This window comes from Anser cygnoides, chromosome 2, assembly GCF_040182565.1.
Source record: "Anser cygnoides isolate HZ-2024a breed goose chromosome 2, Taihu_goose_T2T_genome, whole genome shotgun sequence".
Lineage (NCBI taxonomy): Eukaryota > Metazoa > Chordata > Aves > Anseriformes > Anatidae > Anser > Anser cygnoides.
Window position 1 is genome coordinate 143,640,101 of NC_089874.1, and position 16,917 is coordinate 143,657,017.

Genomic DNA, 16,917 nt, shown 5'->3' on the forward strand with positions numbered 1-16,917 from the left:
TTTCATTCACATAGCAGGCAAGTAACAGTTTTAGGTTGTTGTCATTTATACACTTTCATTTATGCAAGTCCTTTTTTGTTTCTTGTGTTCTTGTTACTTATTGTGTAGTTTATTTCAGAGTTTTAAATTTGAATTCCTTTTCACTTGTGGAGACAAGGGAATAGGCAGAACATTGACAAGAGTCACAGAGAATATTTTGACATATTTTGGACTGAAGGTGTAAGAGGCTGTAAACTAAGTCTAACACTCACCTATGAGAACATGTTAGGGATGGAAGAGAAACCCGTCTGTACTTCACACTAGAACCTTGTGAAAAGAAATATTGCTTCAACTATTCAGGCCTGCTGGCTAAAATAAATGCAAGCATGATGCAGAGATTTTTATTTTTTTTTCAGGACATATATTTGCCCTCATTTTTCTAAGTTGATTGCAGTAGAATCAGTAATTTAGATTTTTTTTTAAGAAAAATGTTGTCATTATTTTCAGGATATAAGATAGATGCTAGATTTGTTTTATTTTCATTTTAATTAAATTATTTTTTTCAATCCATTATTGTAAATAAATATTGAGGACTGCAATGAACTACAAGCCTCATGACCCCTGCAGCTCATGGTAGTGTTACCTCTGTCATCTTCCCTGCAAAGAAAAAGGGAAGGAAAAAAGCCCCCAAATTTGCTGAGCCACACATTTCAAGTTGTCGACAATCCCATCCATGAGAAAACAGAAGAAAATATATATGCACTCTGTCCTGTCAAAAGGCTTTCGCCTTATCTTGAGAGACTGTCAGGGCAGGAACATCATGGAATGGACAGGAGTCTATTAAATTAATAAGCTGCTGGATGGTGTCTGGAGAGTTATGATGCTCCATAAATCCAGTTTGATCATGGTGGACAAGGTTTAAATCTGCAGACTTCTAATACACATCCAGGTCCCGGATTGGATTTGAAGTTTTGTGCTGGAGACACAGAGATAGTCCTGCAGCTTGTGAATTAAGATTTATCATTTTTTCATACTGCTTTTTTTTTTTCTTTTTTTTTCCCACTTCTTGACAAAAATGAAAACACCTTAGGGATCCTGGCAAATGTTACTGCCTGAAATGAAAGAGCTGTTGTCAAGGTGAAACATTGACCTAGAAGCCTAAAATCAAACCTTGGTCATTCTTTTCAGGCAGCTCCATTGGTGCTGAGCATAAAATGTCTATATGGAAGGAAACAGGTCTGGATTTATCTGCAGCCTGTCAAACATTCCTACAGTGCATTTGTGGTACAATACACACTAACAGTGGCAGGTGTGCCATGTGAAAACAAAAGCTAAAAGCATCTAGAAATATATCCTTCCTCTGTTACAGATGGCTCTGTGTGTAACTTACAGTTTGAGCTGAGGTTTTTGTGCCCTTTAGCTCTCAATGTATTAAGCCTGATGGTAACAATTACGGGATGACTTTTCCATACCACGCCAGGCACTAAGCTCCCAGATCTGTGTGAAGTGCAGCCGCAATGTACCCATGCTGGCTGTAGAACTGAACTGCTCAGAACACAATCCTAAAATCACATTGGATGTACTTTGTCTATAGCTGCTTACAAGCGAGGCTGTGATTAGGACACAAAGGAAGGAATTCAAGTGTCTCTCGGCCACTTAATTGACCTGCAAGACTGTGATTTATTGGTAGGTCCCTAAGCTCATATTCTTGTTACTCGGGAGACTCTGGCAGGTGTTTGCTGTGCTTGCTTACAGAGGCAACGGCACCGCTAGCATTTCTCACATCTCAAACATCGTGACCATGTATTGGATCTCACCTAGTTTGTTTGTTGAAAATACTTAGAATCTGTTTTACTTGTAAAAGCAACTTGTGCTCATTTTTTTCCTCATTGTTAATTTAGGAGCCTAAAGAGACTTCTTGACATTAGAGTAGTACAGAGACAATGTGTATGTTGAAAGAAATGGATAGCTCTTGTTGCAATACCAAGGACACTGAGATATGTTTTATGCTCAGAAATAATGGATTCAGAACTGGAAGCAATTGAAAAGGCTCTTCTGTTGTTCAGGTTTCCTTAAACAGAAATTGTGATCAACCCTCAGTCACATTCCTAGGTACGTCTCCCTCCATTGTCTTCCAGAAATTACCCAAGAGCTGTAGTCAGAGATCTTATGTGACTGAATCCTGACCTCTCTATTGATCCTGGGGATCAATCTGTGCACTCACTTATCCAAACAGCATTGTCAGCATTTCCCTCTTTCTCCCACTGTATTCCAGCACTGCTCCCTACTGCAGGCAGAGGCCACAAGAATCAGGAGTTGACCATGGGGCACTGTGGTGCTGGAGCATCAGCGCACCTCACTGACATGCTTTTTTCCTAATATAAAGGCAATTTCACCCTGGTATTTGGGTCAGGTTATGATGTATGTGTAATAAAATCAAGGAGAGAGGGTGGAGGATAGGGAAAGAACTCCAGCATGGTGCAAAATGTGGGGGACCTCTGTTACAGCCCCCCTGGTAAATGAGGCAGGATGCTCCCACTGCTTTGCATCTGCTCTTCTTCTTTGGCACACCTCAGCCTTCCCACCATCTTAGTCTTCTCTGAAGAGAACTGAAGAAAGTATGGAGAAGTTGCAGCCTGCTTCAGTGTGTGTATAATGTTTAAGGAATGAACCCTGTTAACTGCAGACACAGAGAAAACTTTGTAGCTTTCTCACATAATTACTTTCTGTGTTACAAGAAGAACAGAAAAATAAATAGAAAAGCTGTTCTAGATTTGAGTTTTTCTTTCTTGTGTCAGTTTCATACCATCACGGCATGGGGGGCAATGTGATGCTGACAATCAGAAATACGTGCTAGAGTGTGCCAGAATGATGATAGTTGAAGCCAGGTGTGATGCTGAAGCAGATTTACTAGAGGTTTTCTGTGACTGCATGGTGATATGCATTACTTAATTGGTTGGTGGCCTGCAGAACCAAGGCTTACTGTTGGAGCAGAAATTACCTGTAAAATTTCCTGTGATAATATTACATGCATGCATATACATGTATATATAACATATATATGTATATATATACACTTACATATATATAAATGACTCAGGCCTTAGTTAAAGTGTTTCACTCGAGCCACAGAAGGTTCTGAAATTTCTAGAACTACAGTGTGTACTGCATAGGAGTCTCTAGCTATTCTGAATAATTACACCTTCACAGGTTAATGATCTTTGAGAGGAAATATTATGAATTTGAAAAGAAGCGTAGAAGACAGAGGTAGTAAGTGATAGCTAATGTTGTTAAGCACTCAGGAGAAGTGCTAGTCTTAGTTTTACAAATTACAGGGGAGCACTGGTTTTGCAGTTGTTGTGGTTTAACCCGGCTGGCAGCTAAACACCACACAGCCGTTCGCTCACCCTCCCCCCTCCCTCTCTGGGATGGGGGGAGAGAAACGGGAAAGTGAAGCCTGTGAGTTGAGATAAAGACAGTTTATTAAGACAGGAAAATAATAATAACAATAATAATAATAATAGTGATAATGATAATAGTATTAACAATAATAATGTGTAAGAAACAAGTGATGCACAATGCAATTGCTCACCACCCGCTGACCGATGCCCAGCCTATTCCCGAGCAGCCGGCCCCCCCACCCCGGCCAGCCACCCCTATATATTGTTTAGCATGACGTCAGATGGTATGGAATACCCCTTTGGCCAGTTTGGGTCAGCTGTCCTGGGTCTGTCCCCTCCCAGCTCCTGCTGCACCCCCAGCCTGCTCGCTGGCAGGACAGAGCAAGAAGCCGAAAAGTCCTTGGCCTGGTGTAAACACTGCTCTGCAACAATTAAAACATCAGCATGTTATCAGCGCTCTTCTCATCCTAATCCAAAACATAGCACCCTACCAGCTACTATGAGCTACTTAACTCTGTCCTAACTGGAACCAGGACAGATATCCACCCCTTATTCCATACCATTTATGTCATGCTCAGGTTACACTCTGTCCAATACATTCTAATTAATCACCATTTTCATCTATGATATATAGCAATCATGGTAGTGATGACATACATTATTATATAATAATTAACATACTACAATTCAACTCATGGGCTATTCTCACCCAGTATCAAATCCCCTTGAGGTACACACCGGACCTCCCCATTCTTTTGCATTACCCACCAAGTGCATCCAGGTCCCTGAGCAAAAGCAATTCCACGAATGGGTTTGCCTTTTCCTGAGGCAGGAGTAGCCCAGACTGTTTTACCCAGCATGTTTCTTACGTGCACTACAGGAACTTTATCCCCTTCTACAGTGCGTAACAGGTTTGATTGGGCAGGTCCAGCTCGGTTGGCAGATCCCCTGGTATTGACTAACCAGGTGGCCTTTGCCAAATGTGTATCCCAATTTTTGAATGTCCCAGCACCCATTGCTTTCAGTGTAGTCTTCAACAGTCCATTGTATCGTTCAACTTTTCCAGAGGCTGGTGCATGATAGGGGATGTGATACACCCACTCAATACCATGTTCTTTGGCCCAAGTGTCTATAAGGTTGTTTCGGAAATGAGTCCCGTTGTCTGACTCAATTCTCTCTGGGGTGCCATGTCGCCATAAGACTTGCTTTTCAAGGCCCAGGATAGTGTTCCGGGCGGTGGCATGGGGCACAGGATATGTTTCCAGCCATCCGGTGGTTGCTTCCACCATTGTAAGTACGTGGCGCTTGCCGTTGCGGGTTTGAGGGAGTGTGATGTAATCAATCTGCCAGGCCTCTCCATATTTATATTTCAGCCATCGTCCTCCATACCAAAGAGGTTTTGACCGTTTGGCTTGCTTGATTGCAGCACATGTTTCACAGTCATGAATAACCTGTGCTATAGTGTCCATGGTCAGGTCCACCCCTCGATCACGAGCCCATCTGTAGGTTGCATCTCTACCTTGATGGCCTGAGGTGTCATGGGCCCATCGGGCTATAAATAATTCACCTTTATGTTGCCAGTCCAGGTCCACCTGAGCCACTTCAATCTTAGCAGCCTGATCCACCTGCTGGTTGTTTTGGTGTTCTTCAGTAGCCCGATTCTTGGGCACATGAGCATCTACATGGCGTACCTTTACAACTAGGTTCTCTACCCGGGCAGCAATATCTTGCCACAATGCCGCAGCCCAGATGGGCTTGCCCCTGCGCTGCCAGTTGTTCTGCTTCCATTGCTGTAACCACCCCCACAGGGCATTTGCTACCATCCATGAATCAGTATAGAGATAGAGAACTGGCCACTTTTCTCGTTCAGCAATATCTAAAGCCAGCTGAATGGCTTTTACTTCTGCAAACTGACTCGATTCACCTTCTCCCTCAGCAGCTTCTGCAACTCGTCGGGTAGGACTCCATACAGCAGCTTTCCATCTCCGATGCTTTCCCACAATACGACAGGACCCGTCAGTGAACAAGGCATATTTCTTCTCATTTTCCGGTAGCTTGTTGTACAGGGGGGCTTCTTCAGCACGAACCACCTCCTCCTCTGGTGATATCCCAAAGTATTTGCCTTCTGGCCAGTCCATAATCACCTCCAAGATTCCTGGGCGACTGGGGTTTCCTATTCGAGCCCGCTGAGTAATCAGTGCAACCCACTTGCTCCATGTAGCATCAGTTGCATGATGCGTAGAGGGGACCCTTCCTTTGAACATCCAGCCTAGTACCGGCAGTCGGGGTGCCAGGAGGAGCTGCGCTTCAGTACCGACCACTTCCGAAGCAGATCGAACTCCTTCATATGCTGCCAATATCTCCTTTTCAGTTGGAGTATAGCGGGCTTCAGATCCTCTGTATCCCCGACTCCAAAACCCCAGGGGTCGACCTCGAGTTTCCCCAGGTTCTTTCTGCCAGAGGCTCCAGGTGGGACCATTCTCTCCGGCTGCGGTGTAGAGCACATTCTTTACATCTGGTCCTGTTCGGACTGGCCCGAGGGCTACTGCATGAACTATTTCCTGCTTAATTTGTTCAAAGGCTTGTCGTTGCTCAGGGCCCCATTCAAAAGCATTCTTCTTACGGGTTACTTGGTAGAGCGGGTTTACAATCAGACTGTAATTTGGAATATGCATTCTCCAAAACCCCACGACACCTAGGAAAGTTTGTGTTTCTTTTTTGCTAGTTGGTGGAGACATAGCTGTTATTTTGTTGATCACATCCATTGGGATTTGACGGCGTCCATCTTGCCATTTTATTCCTAAAAACTGGATCTCTCGTGCAGGTCCTTTAACTTTATTCTGTTTTATGGCAAAACCGGCCTTCAGAAGGATTTGGACTATTTTCTTCCCTTTCTCGAAAACTTCTTCTGCAGTGTCACCCCACACAATGATGTCATCGATGTACTGCAGGTGTTCAGGAGCTTCCCCCTGCTCCAGCGCAGACTGGATCAGTCCATGGCAAATGGTAGGGCTGTGTTTCCACCCCTGGGGCAGCCGATTCCAAGTATATTGGACTCCCCTCCAAGTGAAAGCAAACTGTGGCCTGCACTGTGCTGCTAGAGGGATGGAGAAAAATGCATTAGCGATATCAATTGTGGCATACCACTTGGCTGCCTTTGATTCCAGTTCATACTGGAGTTCTAGCATGTCCGGCACTGCAGCACTCAGTGGTGGCGTGACTTCGTTCAGGCCACGATAGTCCACTGTTAGTCTCCACTCACCATTAGACTTTCGCACTGGCCATATGGGACTATTAAAAGGTGAATGAGTCTTGCTGATCACTCCTTGGCTCTCCAGTTGACGAATTAGCTTATGGATGGGACTCAGGGAGTCTCGGTTGGTGCGATATTGCCGCCGGTGCACAGTTGTGGTAGCGATCGGCACTTGCTGTTCTTCAACCCTCAGCAACCCCACAACAGAAGGGTCCTCTGAGAGACCAGGCAAGGTAGACAACTGTTTAATGTCCTCTGTCTCCAAAGCAGCTATGCCAAAAGCCCAGCGGAACCCTTTTGGGTCCTTGAAATATCCTCTTCTAAGATAGTCTATGCCAAGGATGCACGGCGCATCTGGGCCAGTCACAATACGGTGCTTTTGCCACTCATTACCGGTTAGACTCACTTCAGCCTCCAATACAGTTAACTGCTGGGATCCCCCCGTCACACCATAAATACAGATGGGCTCTGGCCCTTTATAGCTTGATGGCATTAGAGTACATTGTGCACCGGTGTCTACCAAAGCCTTATACTTCTGTGCGTCTGACGTGCCAGGCCATCGAATCCACACAGTCCAATAAACTCGATTGTCCCTTTCCTCCCCCTGGCTGGAGGCAGGGCCCCTCTAGTCCTGGTCAGAATCTTCATTTCTGTGTTTAAAGGACTGCCTGCTGGAAGTTGGAGCAGCAAACCTTTCAGAGAACTCCTTTTTCCCAATTGTTTTCCTTTGCAATTCACGTACCCGTGCCTCTAGGGTCGCAGTAGATTTTCCATCCCATTTTCTCATGTCCTCTCCATGGTCACGTAGGTAAAACCACAGGGTGGCGCGGTGTGTGTGCCCACCATATTGTCTTCCTTGCATAGATGAACGTTTACCCCTAATAGCTGAGACACTGGTTTGTACAGGTGGGGAGGAAAATAAACTCTCTTTAAGTTGGTGGATCTCTTCAGAAAGTTTCTCCAAGGTATTCTCTTTTAGCTGGTGGACACTAGTTCGTTCAGGTGAAGGGGAAGATAATCTTTCTTCAAGTTGGTGGATCTTTTCAGAAAGTTTCTCCAAAGCATTCTCTTTTAGCTGGTGGACACTGGTTCGTTCAGGTGAAGGGGAAGATAATCTTTCTTCAAGTTGGTGGATCTTTTCAGAAAGTTTCTCCAAAGCATTCTCTTTTAGCTGGTGGACACTGGTTCGTTCAGGTGAAGGGGGAGATAATCTTTCTTCAAGTTGGTGGATCTTTTCAGAAAGTTTCTCTAAAGCATTCTCTTTTAGCTGGTGGACACTGGTTCGTTCAGGTGGAGGGGAAGATAAATTCTCTTTAAGTTGGTGGACCTCTTCAGAGAGTTTCTCCACAGCTGAGACACAGGCCTTTAGGGAAGAGGAGAGATTTCCTTCGTACTGCCGGAGTATTTTAGTCACTTCATTCACTGTGGGATTCTCCTCCGTTTTCCAGGCTAGTATTGCCAATGAGTTGGCATATGATGATGGGGCACTCCGTACAAACTTCCGCCACATGGGTGGTGTACACTGGACTGCATCTGGATCTGCGGATGTTTGTGCGTCATCTAGGTCCTTATAAATTACTTCCCGTACGGCCAATTCCCTCAGGTACTGAATTCCCTTCTCCATGGTGGTCCATTTGCTTGGTAAACATACAAGTTCTTCCTTGAAGAGATACCTTTCCTTCACAGCTGACAGGAGACGCCTCCAGAGGCTGCGAGATTGTGCTCCATCTCCAATTGCTTTGTCAATGCATGCGTCCCTAGCAAGGGATCCCAGCCGCCTGGCTTCCTTGCCCTCCAATTCCACATAATTGGCTCCCGTGTCCCAGCACCGGAGCAGCCAGGTGACAAGCTGCTCGCCTATACAGCGACCAAAATCTTTTCGCACATCTCGTAGCTCACGCTGGTATAGAGTCCGGGTAATTACTGTTGATTTTTCGACATCCTCATCCTCATCTTCAGTCTTCTGCACCTTTGATGGCCGGTGTAGAGTCCGGGTAGTTACTGTTGATTTTCCGACATCCTCATCCTCATCTTCAGTCTCCTGCACCTTTGATGGCTGGTATGGAGTCCGGGTAGTTACTGTTGATTTTTCGCCATCCTCATCCTCATCTTCAGTCTCCTGCACCTTTGATGGCCCAGCCTCGTCTTCACTTCGCCCAGACTTAGCAGAAGACTGTCTGCGTTTTAAACGACCTGAGCCTCTATACCATTTTTTCACCTTGTCTACAGGGGCAACTTGCACTGCTACAGCTCGTTTCTCTGACCCAGCCACAGGGTCTGCCACAGGGGTTGGAATACCCTCTGCGGAGTCAACTTGCACTGCTACAGCTCGTTTCTCTGACCCAGACACAGGGTCTGCCACAGGGCTTGGAATACGCTCTGCGGGGTCAACTTGCACTGCTACAGCTCGTTTCTCTGACCCAGACACAGGGTCTGCCACAGGGGTTGGGATACCCTCTGCGGGGTCAACTTGCACTGCTACAGCTCGTTTCTCTGACCCAGCCACAGGAGTGGGAGCAGCTGCACGAGCTGGGGCAGCTGCAGGAGCTGGGGCAGCTGCAGGAGCTGGAGCGGCTGCAGGGGCTGGAGCTGGAGCGGCTGCAGGAGCTGGAGCGGCTGCAGGAGCTGGAGCTGGAGCGGCTGCAGGAGCTGGAGCGGCTGCAGGAGCTGGAGCTGGAGTAGCTGCAGGAGCTGGAGCTGGAGCGGCTGCAGGAGCTGGAGCGGCTGCAGGAGCTGGAACTGGAACGGCTGCAGGAGCTGGAGCTGGAGTAGCTGCAGGAGCTGGAACTGGAGCGGCTGCAGGAGCTGGAGCGGCTGCAGGAGCTGGAGCTGGAGTAGCTGCAGGAGCTGGAGCTGGAGCGGCTGCAGGAGCTGGAGCGGCTGCAGGAGCTGGAACTGGAACGGCTGCAGGAGCTGGAGCTGGAGTAGCTGCAGGAGCTGGAACTGGAGCGGCTGCAGGAGCTGCAGCTGGAGCGGCTGCAGGAGCTGGAACTGGAGCGGCTGCAGGAGCTGGAGCTGGAGTAGCTGCAGGAGCTGGAACTGGAGCGGCTGCAGGAGCTGCAGCTGGAGCGGCTGCAGGAGCTGGAGCTGGAGCGGCTGCAGGAGCTGGAGCTAGGTTGCTAATAACATCAATTGCAGCTCGATAGGCACAAGCCAGACCCCAGCACGCTACAGTGATTTGTGTCACTTTGGAACTGCCAGAGTCATGACACCTTTTTTTCAAGCATTCTGCCAGCTTTTTAGGATTTTGCAGTTGTTCAGGGGTGAATGTCCAAAACACTGGAGGTGACCACTGCTCTAGAAACCTGCCCATATCCTCCCACACTCCCTGCCACTCGCAACTATCCCGCCTCAAGACAGATCTCCGGATGAGATTCCTAAGTAGTTGTTTAACCCTCCACAAAATCTGAAGCGCATTCAGGAGACATAACAACAAGAGCAGGCTGGTCTGAGTATCCCAAGGATATTCAACATCTCGGAGAACCACCGTAACTAACTCGGGGGATAAGAGGGTGGTGGTGAAGGAGAAAGGGAGAGTGAACAGGTAGGGAAACATGTCTTCCCCTGTCCCCTTCACAGATTGGCTCCCTAACGAAAACAGGCAATAGGTGTAATTGCTAATAGTTTCCGAGATATGGGTTCCAAAGTATAGAGTCGACGTCAGTGCTGAGTACAAATACCAGGTTAAAGTCGTGACCAGATATTTCATCATTTCATAAGCCATTGTTACACCGCACAGTACCATAACAATCTTAAACCAGGGCCCGGAAAGGATAAACAGTGCAACAGGGAGCACATACAGAAAGTAACGCACCATAAAACTCAATTTGGAATACAGGTACAGCAGACTGGAGATTAAGGCAATCAACATCGTGACTAGCAACTATTAAGCAGGTCCAATACTTATACCAATTTTAGTTTAACACACTCTGGTCAGATTTGTCGATATCTCAACCCTTCGGGCCCCACGTTGGGCGCCAAAAAGACTGTTGTGGTTTAACCCGGCTGGCAGCTAAACACCACACAGCCGTTCGCTCACCCTCCCCCCTCCCTCTCTGGGATGGGGGGAGAGAAACGGGAAAGTGAAGCCTGTGAGTTGAGATAAAGACAGTTTATTAAGACAGGAAAATAATAATAACAATAATAATAATAATAGTGATAATGATAATAGTATTAACAATAATAATGTGTAAGAAACAAGTGATGCACAATGCAATTGCTCACCACCCGCTGACCGATGCCCAGCCTATTCCCGAGCAGCCGGCCCCCCCACCCCGGCCAGCCACCCCTATATATTGTTTAGCATGACGTCAGATGGTATGGAATACCCCTTTGGCCAGTTTGGGTCAGCTGTCCTGGGTCTGTCCCCTCCCAGCTCCTGCTGCACCCCCAGCCTGCTCGCTGGCAGGACAGAGCAAGAAGCCGAAAAGTCCTTGGCCTGGTGTAAACACTGCTCTGCAACAATTAAAACATCAGCATGTTATCAGCGCTCTTCTCATCCTAATCCAAAACATAGCACCCTACCAGCTACTATGAGCTACTTAACTCTGTCCTAACTGGAACCAGGACAGCAGTAAAGTGATGAACACAAGAGATGACATGGAAAAACATAAATTTTAGGGTGTGCAAATCAGTGTAAAAAGAATATTGAAAACTTAGAGTGTATTAGACACTAGAACACAGGTGTATTCAAACTATCGGACAGCTTTATAACAGTCGTAACTTCTTATTTAAAAAATAGAAGTACACAGGTAATACGTACTGTTCTCTATAACATTATTTTGGTGATTGGAGTATTCCTTGTAACAGTGATGGTATAGATACACATAAAAAAATGGAAATTTGCTTTTTCAATTGAATATATAAAAATAATGTGGTAGAAACATCCCATTGTACAGTAAGAACAGTGCACAAATTATTCAAAATCTGAACAAATGAAAGACACTCTTGAGAAAACCAAGGATCGGTGTGCTAACAGGAATTGACTGTGCATACTAACGATACACACTGTTAGTTTCTGAAACCACAGTGAGGTATTGTGGTTCATCTGCTAGCTGAAACAAATGTTCAGAAACATAGGAACAGAAGAGTCTGAGATATAGGGGAGACAATTGTGCCTTTGGCCAGCCAAAAAGTTCGCTTTTACTATAAGATGGGCAATTGAACTTGAAGTATGAGATTATAAGGAACTGTTCTACACTAGGAAATGAGACGCTGGCATCAAGTGATCGCTGTGCATCTTCTATTAATAAACTGTTCTTTTAAATGGGAACAGGCTTGCTTTTATGGTGGTTGCACGTGCATTTTAATGGATTTAAATTATGAGAGGTTTAAATGCATTTTCAAGTTACAATTAAATGAAAATTTAAAATAAGACTGACAGATTGCTAAGGCTAAGCCAGTTTTATGATTAAGGTTCAATTAAATTATATTTATCGTTGGAGCAAATGAAGTATAAAATCACAAACAATGATATTTTTCAGTGGCTTACTTTGGTGGAAAGTGTAGCCTGAAGTATGACTTCAAGACTTTTATCTTCCTTTCCCTCCTAAAATAGAAATTAATTAGGGCTAAATAAGAGTTGGTTATATGTTCAGAACCCTGTCCCGTCTTTCATGGGCGAGTGCTCCAGCAGCAATTTACTAAGGAAGCTGTTTGTGATGGAAAGTATTATGCATTTTATTTAACTAGATAAATTAGGGGAAAAGTTGAAATTTTAATAATAGATTAAAGAATGAACAGTTTTTGTTGCTTTCTTGGAAGACACTCTCAACCCTTTGCACTATCTCAGAAGATCTGCTGAGGTCAGCTCTGTAAATACAGTTCTTTCTCTTTCCATGTGTTTTCTTTGTAAATCCTGGAATGTCATAAGCTTTGCAGTGAGTCAAGGAGAGAATACTGGTTTTGTACATGCAAGCTATTTCTCAATTACGTCCACTGGACCATAACACGTGAAACATGACAATTTTCTGGTTTGCCACAATATGATCATCTGCTCCCATGTGTGGTACTGCTCTGTCTATCTGATGCACTTCCTACAATTCCTTATTTGTTGTCCTACAGAAACGTGTGCAAAAGAAACAACATTTTGCATTGTTTCTTTGGTTTGAACTTAATTATAGGACATATAACAAATGGATTAACTTCGGAAATTGAGCAACTTGACTCTTTTGGCAGATCTGCTCTTAAAAAAACAAAAAACAACAAAAAAAAAAACAGATCCATGGTTTAATAGCAATTGGCATTCTTTCCAAAATACTATCCCTCTCCTTTATAAAAATACTCCTAAGTGACATTAAGGAGAAAAATTAATGCCTGATCTAAAAAAATCTGTAATATATTCAGCTAGAAGATTCCAAAAAAGTGATGAACTGATACATGACCTTCTTCCTTTTAAGAACATATGTACATGTTCAGCAAAGCAAAGCATGATCCTAGCATTAGCACTTGGATTTTTGTTGTGTTGGTACTTATTGCAAAGTCTAAACATGTGAATAGATGAATACTCAGAAGTCTAATTGTTCAGAGATAATTGAGATCCTTCATCAGAGAAGTCTGCAAAAGCGCCCATTGATAAGTACTTTCCTTAGCAAAAGCATTTGCTTTAGCTCCTGCTAAATCAGTAGGTGAGAAACCAAAGAGTTGGCTCTTAAGCTGAAGATACTGAAGAAAATTCTTCAGATCCGAAGTGCTCTTTTTGTATGTCAGTTCTGTGTGGCTGTATCATGTCTGTTGTCTTGTCTCTGAGATGTTAGTATTACAGAAGAATCAATAGCAGCTGATTAGCTGATGTTTCATTTGAGCACACTTGCCTGACAGACTACCATTAATATTCAGAAGCAGCCTTTATTTTTATGTAGTTTCTTTACCTTCTTTCTTTGTAGAGGAAGTTTGGATCAATTTGCTTTTTCAATTGGCAGATTCCATCCACTATTACTAATGATGTTGGTTATTGAGAAAAAGAAACAGCCTACATTTTTTTAATGGTAAATCTGAACCTAATTCTCTGTTCTGGAAGTGGTCCTATCAGATTTTAGCTGTATGCCACGAATCAAACACCTGATTTATCAATCTGTGTCACTTTTACATAGTAACAACTTGTCAAATCCTGGTACAAGGTTGGCTGTGATTCATGCTGCAATGAATTAGCTAGCTTTACCCCCCAAAATTAGCTAGTAGAGGCATATGCCCAGCTGAGCACAATGAAAAATTGTGCTGTTCCTTTTCCAATTATTTATTTTCATATGGCACCTCTGATGAAAATGTGCTAATATTTGTTAAGCTAGAGAGTTTTGTAGAATAACACTGTAAATGGAGAACAGAAAAAGAGAAAAAACTGTATTCCAAAGAATAAGAATTCTGCTTTACTTAGGAAGCAATCTTGTATTTCTTTGGTATTATTAGAGACAAGCTAGAGTTTTAAACTCAATATTCTTGTAGGGTTATTATATTATTTTGCTTTATCTTGACATGACATAACTATTGTTTCTATGGAAAACAGGATTTTTTCCATAGCACCGAACCCATTAAATTATATCCTTAACATATGGAGTATCTGTTCAGGTTTGGGGGTACTTTAAATATTTTCAGTATATAGGATTTGATTGTTGCATTTTTTATGATTATTATTAATTTTATATATATATATATATATTTGGTATCGTAGTTATTTTCATTGGCATCTACTGGTACAAAACCAATATAGTGGAATAAAGAGCCATCCCATAATTTTTCTCATTCCTTTTTTTTTTCTTTCATAGAGGAAATGTCCAAAAAAGGCTGAACCGAGTCTCTGAGTAGTCCTTTCCTGTATGTATAACATATAACAATTATAAGCACCCAAAGATGCTTAACCCCGCCCTTGATAGATGGGATAAAATTGCCACAAGACAGGGTAAGTCATCAGCAGGGACTTACAAGTCCTCTTCCATCTCTTCATCGTAGGTTCTAATTATTGCATTACCAGTGGGGCTGTTTGGTAAATTAAAACACCAGAGAGAAGCAGTGCAGGACTTTACGTAGAGTTCAGGAGATGAAAAGGACTGCCAGAAGTAATTGAATCCTAACATTTTGATAATATGTGGGTTGCTTAATTACATTTGCCTTTGTTCCCTTTTGAAAATAAGATGCATAATTGTCTCTTTTTTGGAGTTTATGGAGTGGTCTGCATCTGATAGTCTAGCACTTGATGACACAGGTGGACTGATAAATTACAGACCAATAGCAATAGTGTATATTGCATTTTCAATTTTTATTTTGTTTTTGTATCACCTTCTCAGAATATTTCATATAAGCTAAACTAATCACATACAAAAAAAAGAAGGTATTCTATATTACTCTTCATGTTTGAGGAGCCCAAATAGTGAATGTATGATTTATGGCATTCATGGCTGAAATGCAGGAGAGTTTTCTTGAGTGGCAATGTTTTTAAATGCTTTGTAGTATGCACTAACAGTATTTTTAAGGCACAAGGTAAGTAGCAAACATTTCAAGCCTTATTATTCAGGAAAGATTTGGATGCTCAGCATGTCTCTACATCTATCACTATAAGGAGTCAAAGAGAATAAAGGATTATTTGGAAGTATATTGATGTATTGTTGAAATGTAACTACTCAGTCAGCCAGGCTTTTGATAACTGTTGTATATACTTGGAGTTGGAGGTGCTGACATGTAGCACGGCTGTATCTCATTAGGTTTGTGTAAGAAAAGTGGGAATTTTTCTGAATGTAGTTGGTGCACTCTTTTTCCATTTTTATCTATGCATGACTCTTCCTTTGGGAGATTTTATTGTAAAATACTTTCTTATCCTATGGACAATTCATTTTCAGATGCTGTGAATTTGAAAACACTCTGGTCATTAGTTGGAGAGAGAGTTTACCATCAGGTAGAAACAAATTCAAGTAAATTTAATGTTGGCTCTCAGACAGAAGAAACTAATACTTAAAATATTACCAGCCAGTTCTGGTATTTAATTTACATCAAAATGAGGTATAGCTCTATATCTGGATATTAATTTGTACTTCCACAGAAAGCACCAGCATTTGGATTTGGGAAGAGGTTTTAAATCTTGGCTTGACACCATTTTTTAAAATTGTACCCTTTTCTAATTCATATCTTGGTCCAATCTTAACCTGTTATGTAACATTTCAAATTGGGAAAGATTGTGAATACCTGCTTTTCTTGGAGAAAGGCAAATGCATAAAGGCAACTGAACAGAGTGAATGTAGTGTTACTCTAAATTGTCAAATTTTCGTAGTTCTCCCTAATACTTCTCAGGTTTGTCTGATGGTGATATAGCCTCAATAGATGCACTAAGGAAAGTGCCAAGACCAGCTTTGACAGGGTTTTCTTTTTTTTTTCTTTCTTTTTTTTTTTTTTTCCCTTCTCTTTCTCTTTTAATCCCTGTGGGGCTCTGTGATTTTTCATAGCTGGACTAAAGTTGTGTCAACGGGAGACTTGCACCATAAAGACTGAAATGTTAAAGAAAGCTACAAGGAACAGCTTTGAGGCAAGGTTTCAAGCTTTGTCATCACGCTTGAAGAATTTTCTGTTTAATGTACTGTAATGCAGTATTCAATGGGGACAAGTTTAATTGAGTTTTACACAACCCAGTTGGGAGTAGCGCTGCAAGGTAGGTGATGTCTAGGTTTTTAATCTTCCACTCCAGAGAGGCTTGTTGACGAAGTGGTTCTTTCTCTTTGTAAGAAAAAAGGGAAGCATGAGAAATGATACATCCGTGGATAAAACCAATTGGCAACCCCCAAAGGAATGAGGGCGATAAGGCGAATCCAGCACTTGTAAGAAATAAAAGAATCCAACTGTTCATTTAAATGAGAAACAACACATGTGATTGAGGAGGCAGGGAGGCTGGGCGCTGGAGTGGGGAGGAAGGGACGAACAAACAGAGCGGCTGGTGTCGGAGTTAGGCATCCTGGACAAACAAGCTGGGGTTTTTTAGGCGGATTACCAAAGAGATAGTTAACGATGTGTGTTTTTTAAAGCAAAAGGAGAGTCAAGCGCTTCTTATATCGTAGGTGGATAAAGTGGCAGGAGGGAGGATGCTGCTGTTAGGCAAGCCCTACTTAAAGAATCGCTATTCCTTCCCTGAGGCCTAACAGCGGCTCTCTATCAAACAGCGTAAAAATAGCACTGGACCCTGTCAAAGAGAAAATAATACCTTCTGTGTAAGCCGTAGTGTATTAAACTGTAGTCCTGTTCAAGTTACTTCTGCTAGAAGTTAAGCAGCCGAAAGGATAAAAGTGTTCAGTCGATATACTGGCAAGT

The 16,917-nt window shown here is 43.1% G+C and overlaps 1 protein-coding gene across 6 annotated transcripts in view; it reads left to right on the plus strand.

Moving 5' to 3' along the window:
• Window positions 1–16,917, plus strand: part of ZFPM2 (zinc finger protein, FOG family member 2) — a 322,093-nt gene that overhangs the window by 212,505 nt on the left and 92,671 nt on the right. The gene's annotated exons all lie outside the window — the stretch shown is intronic.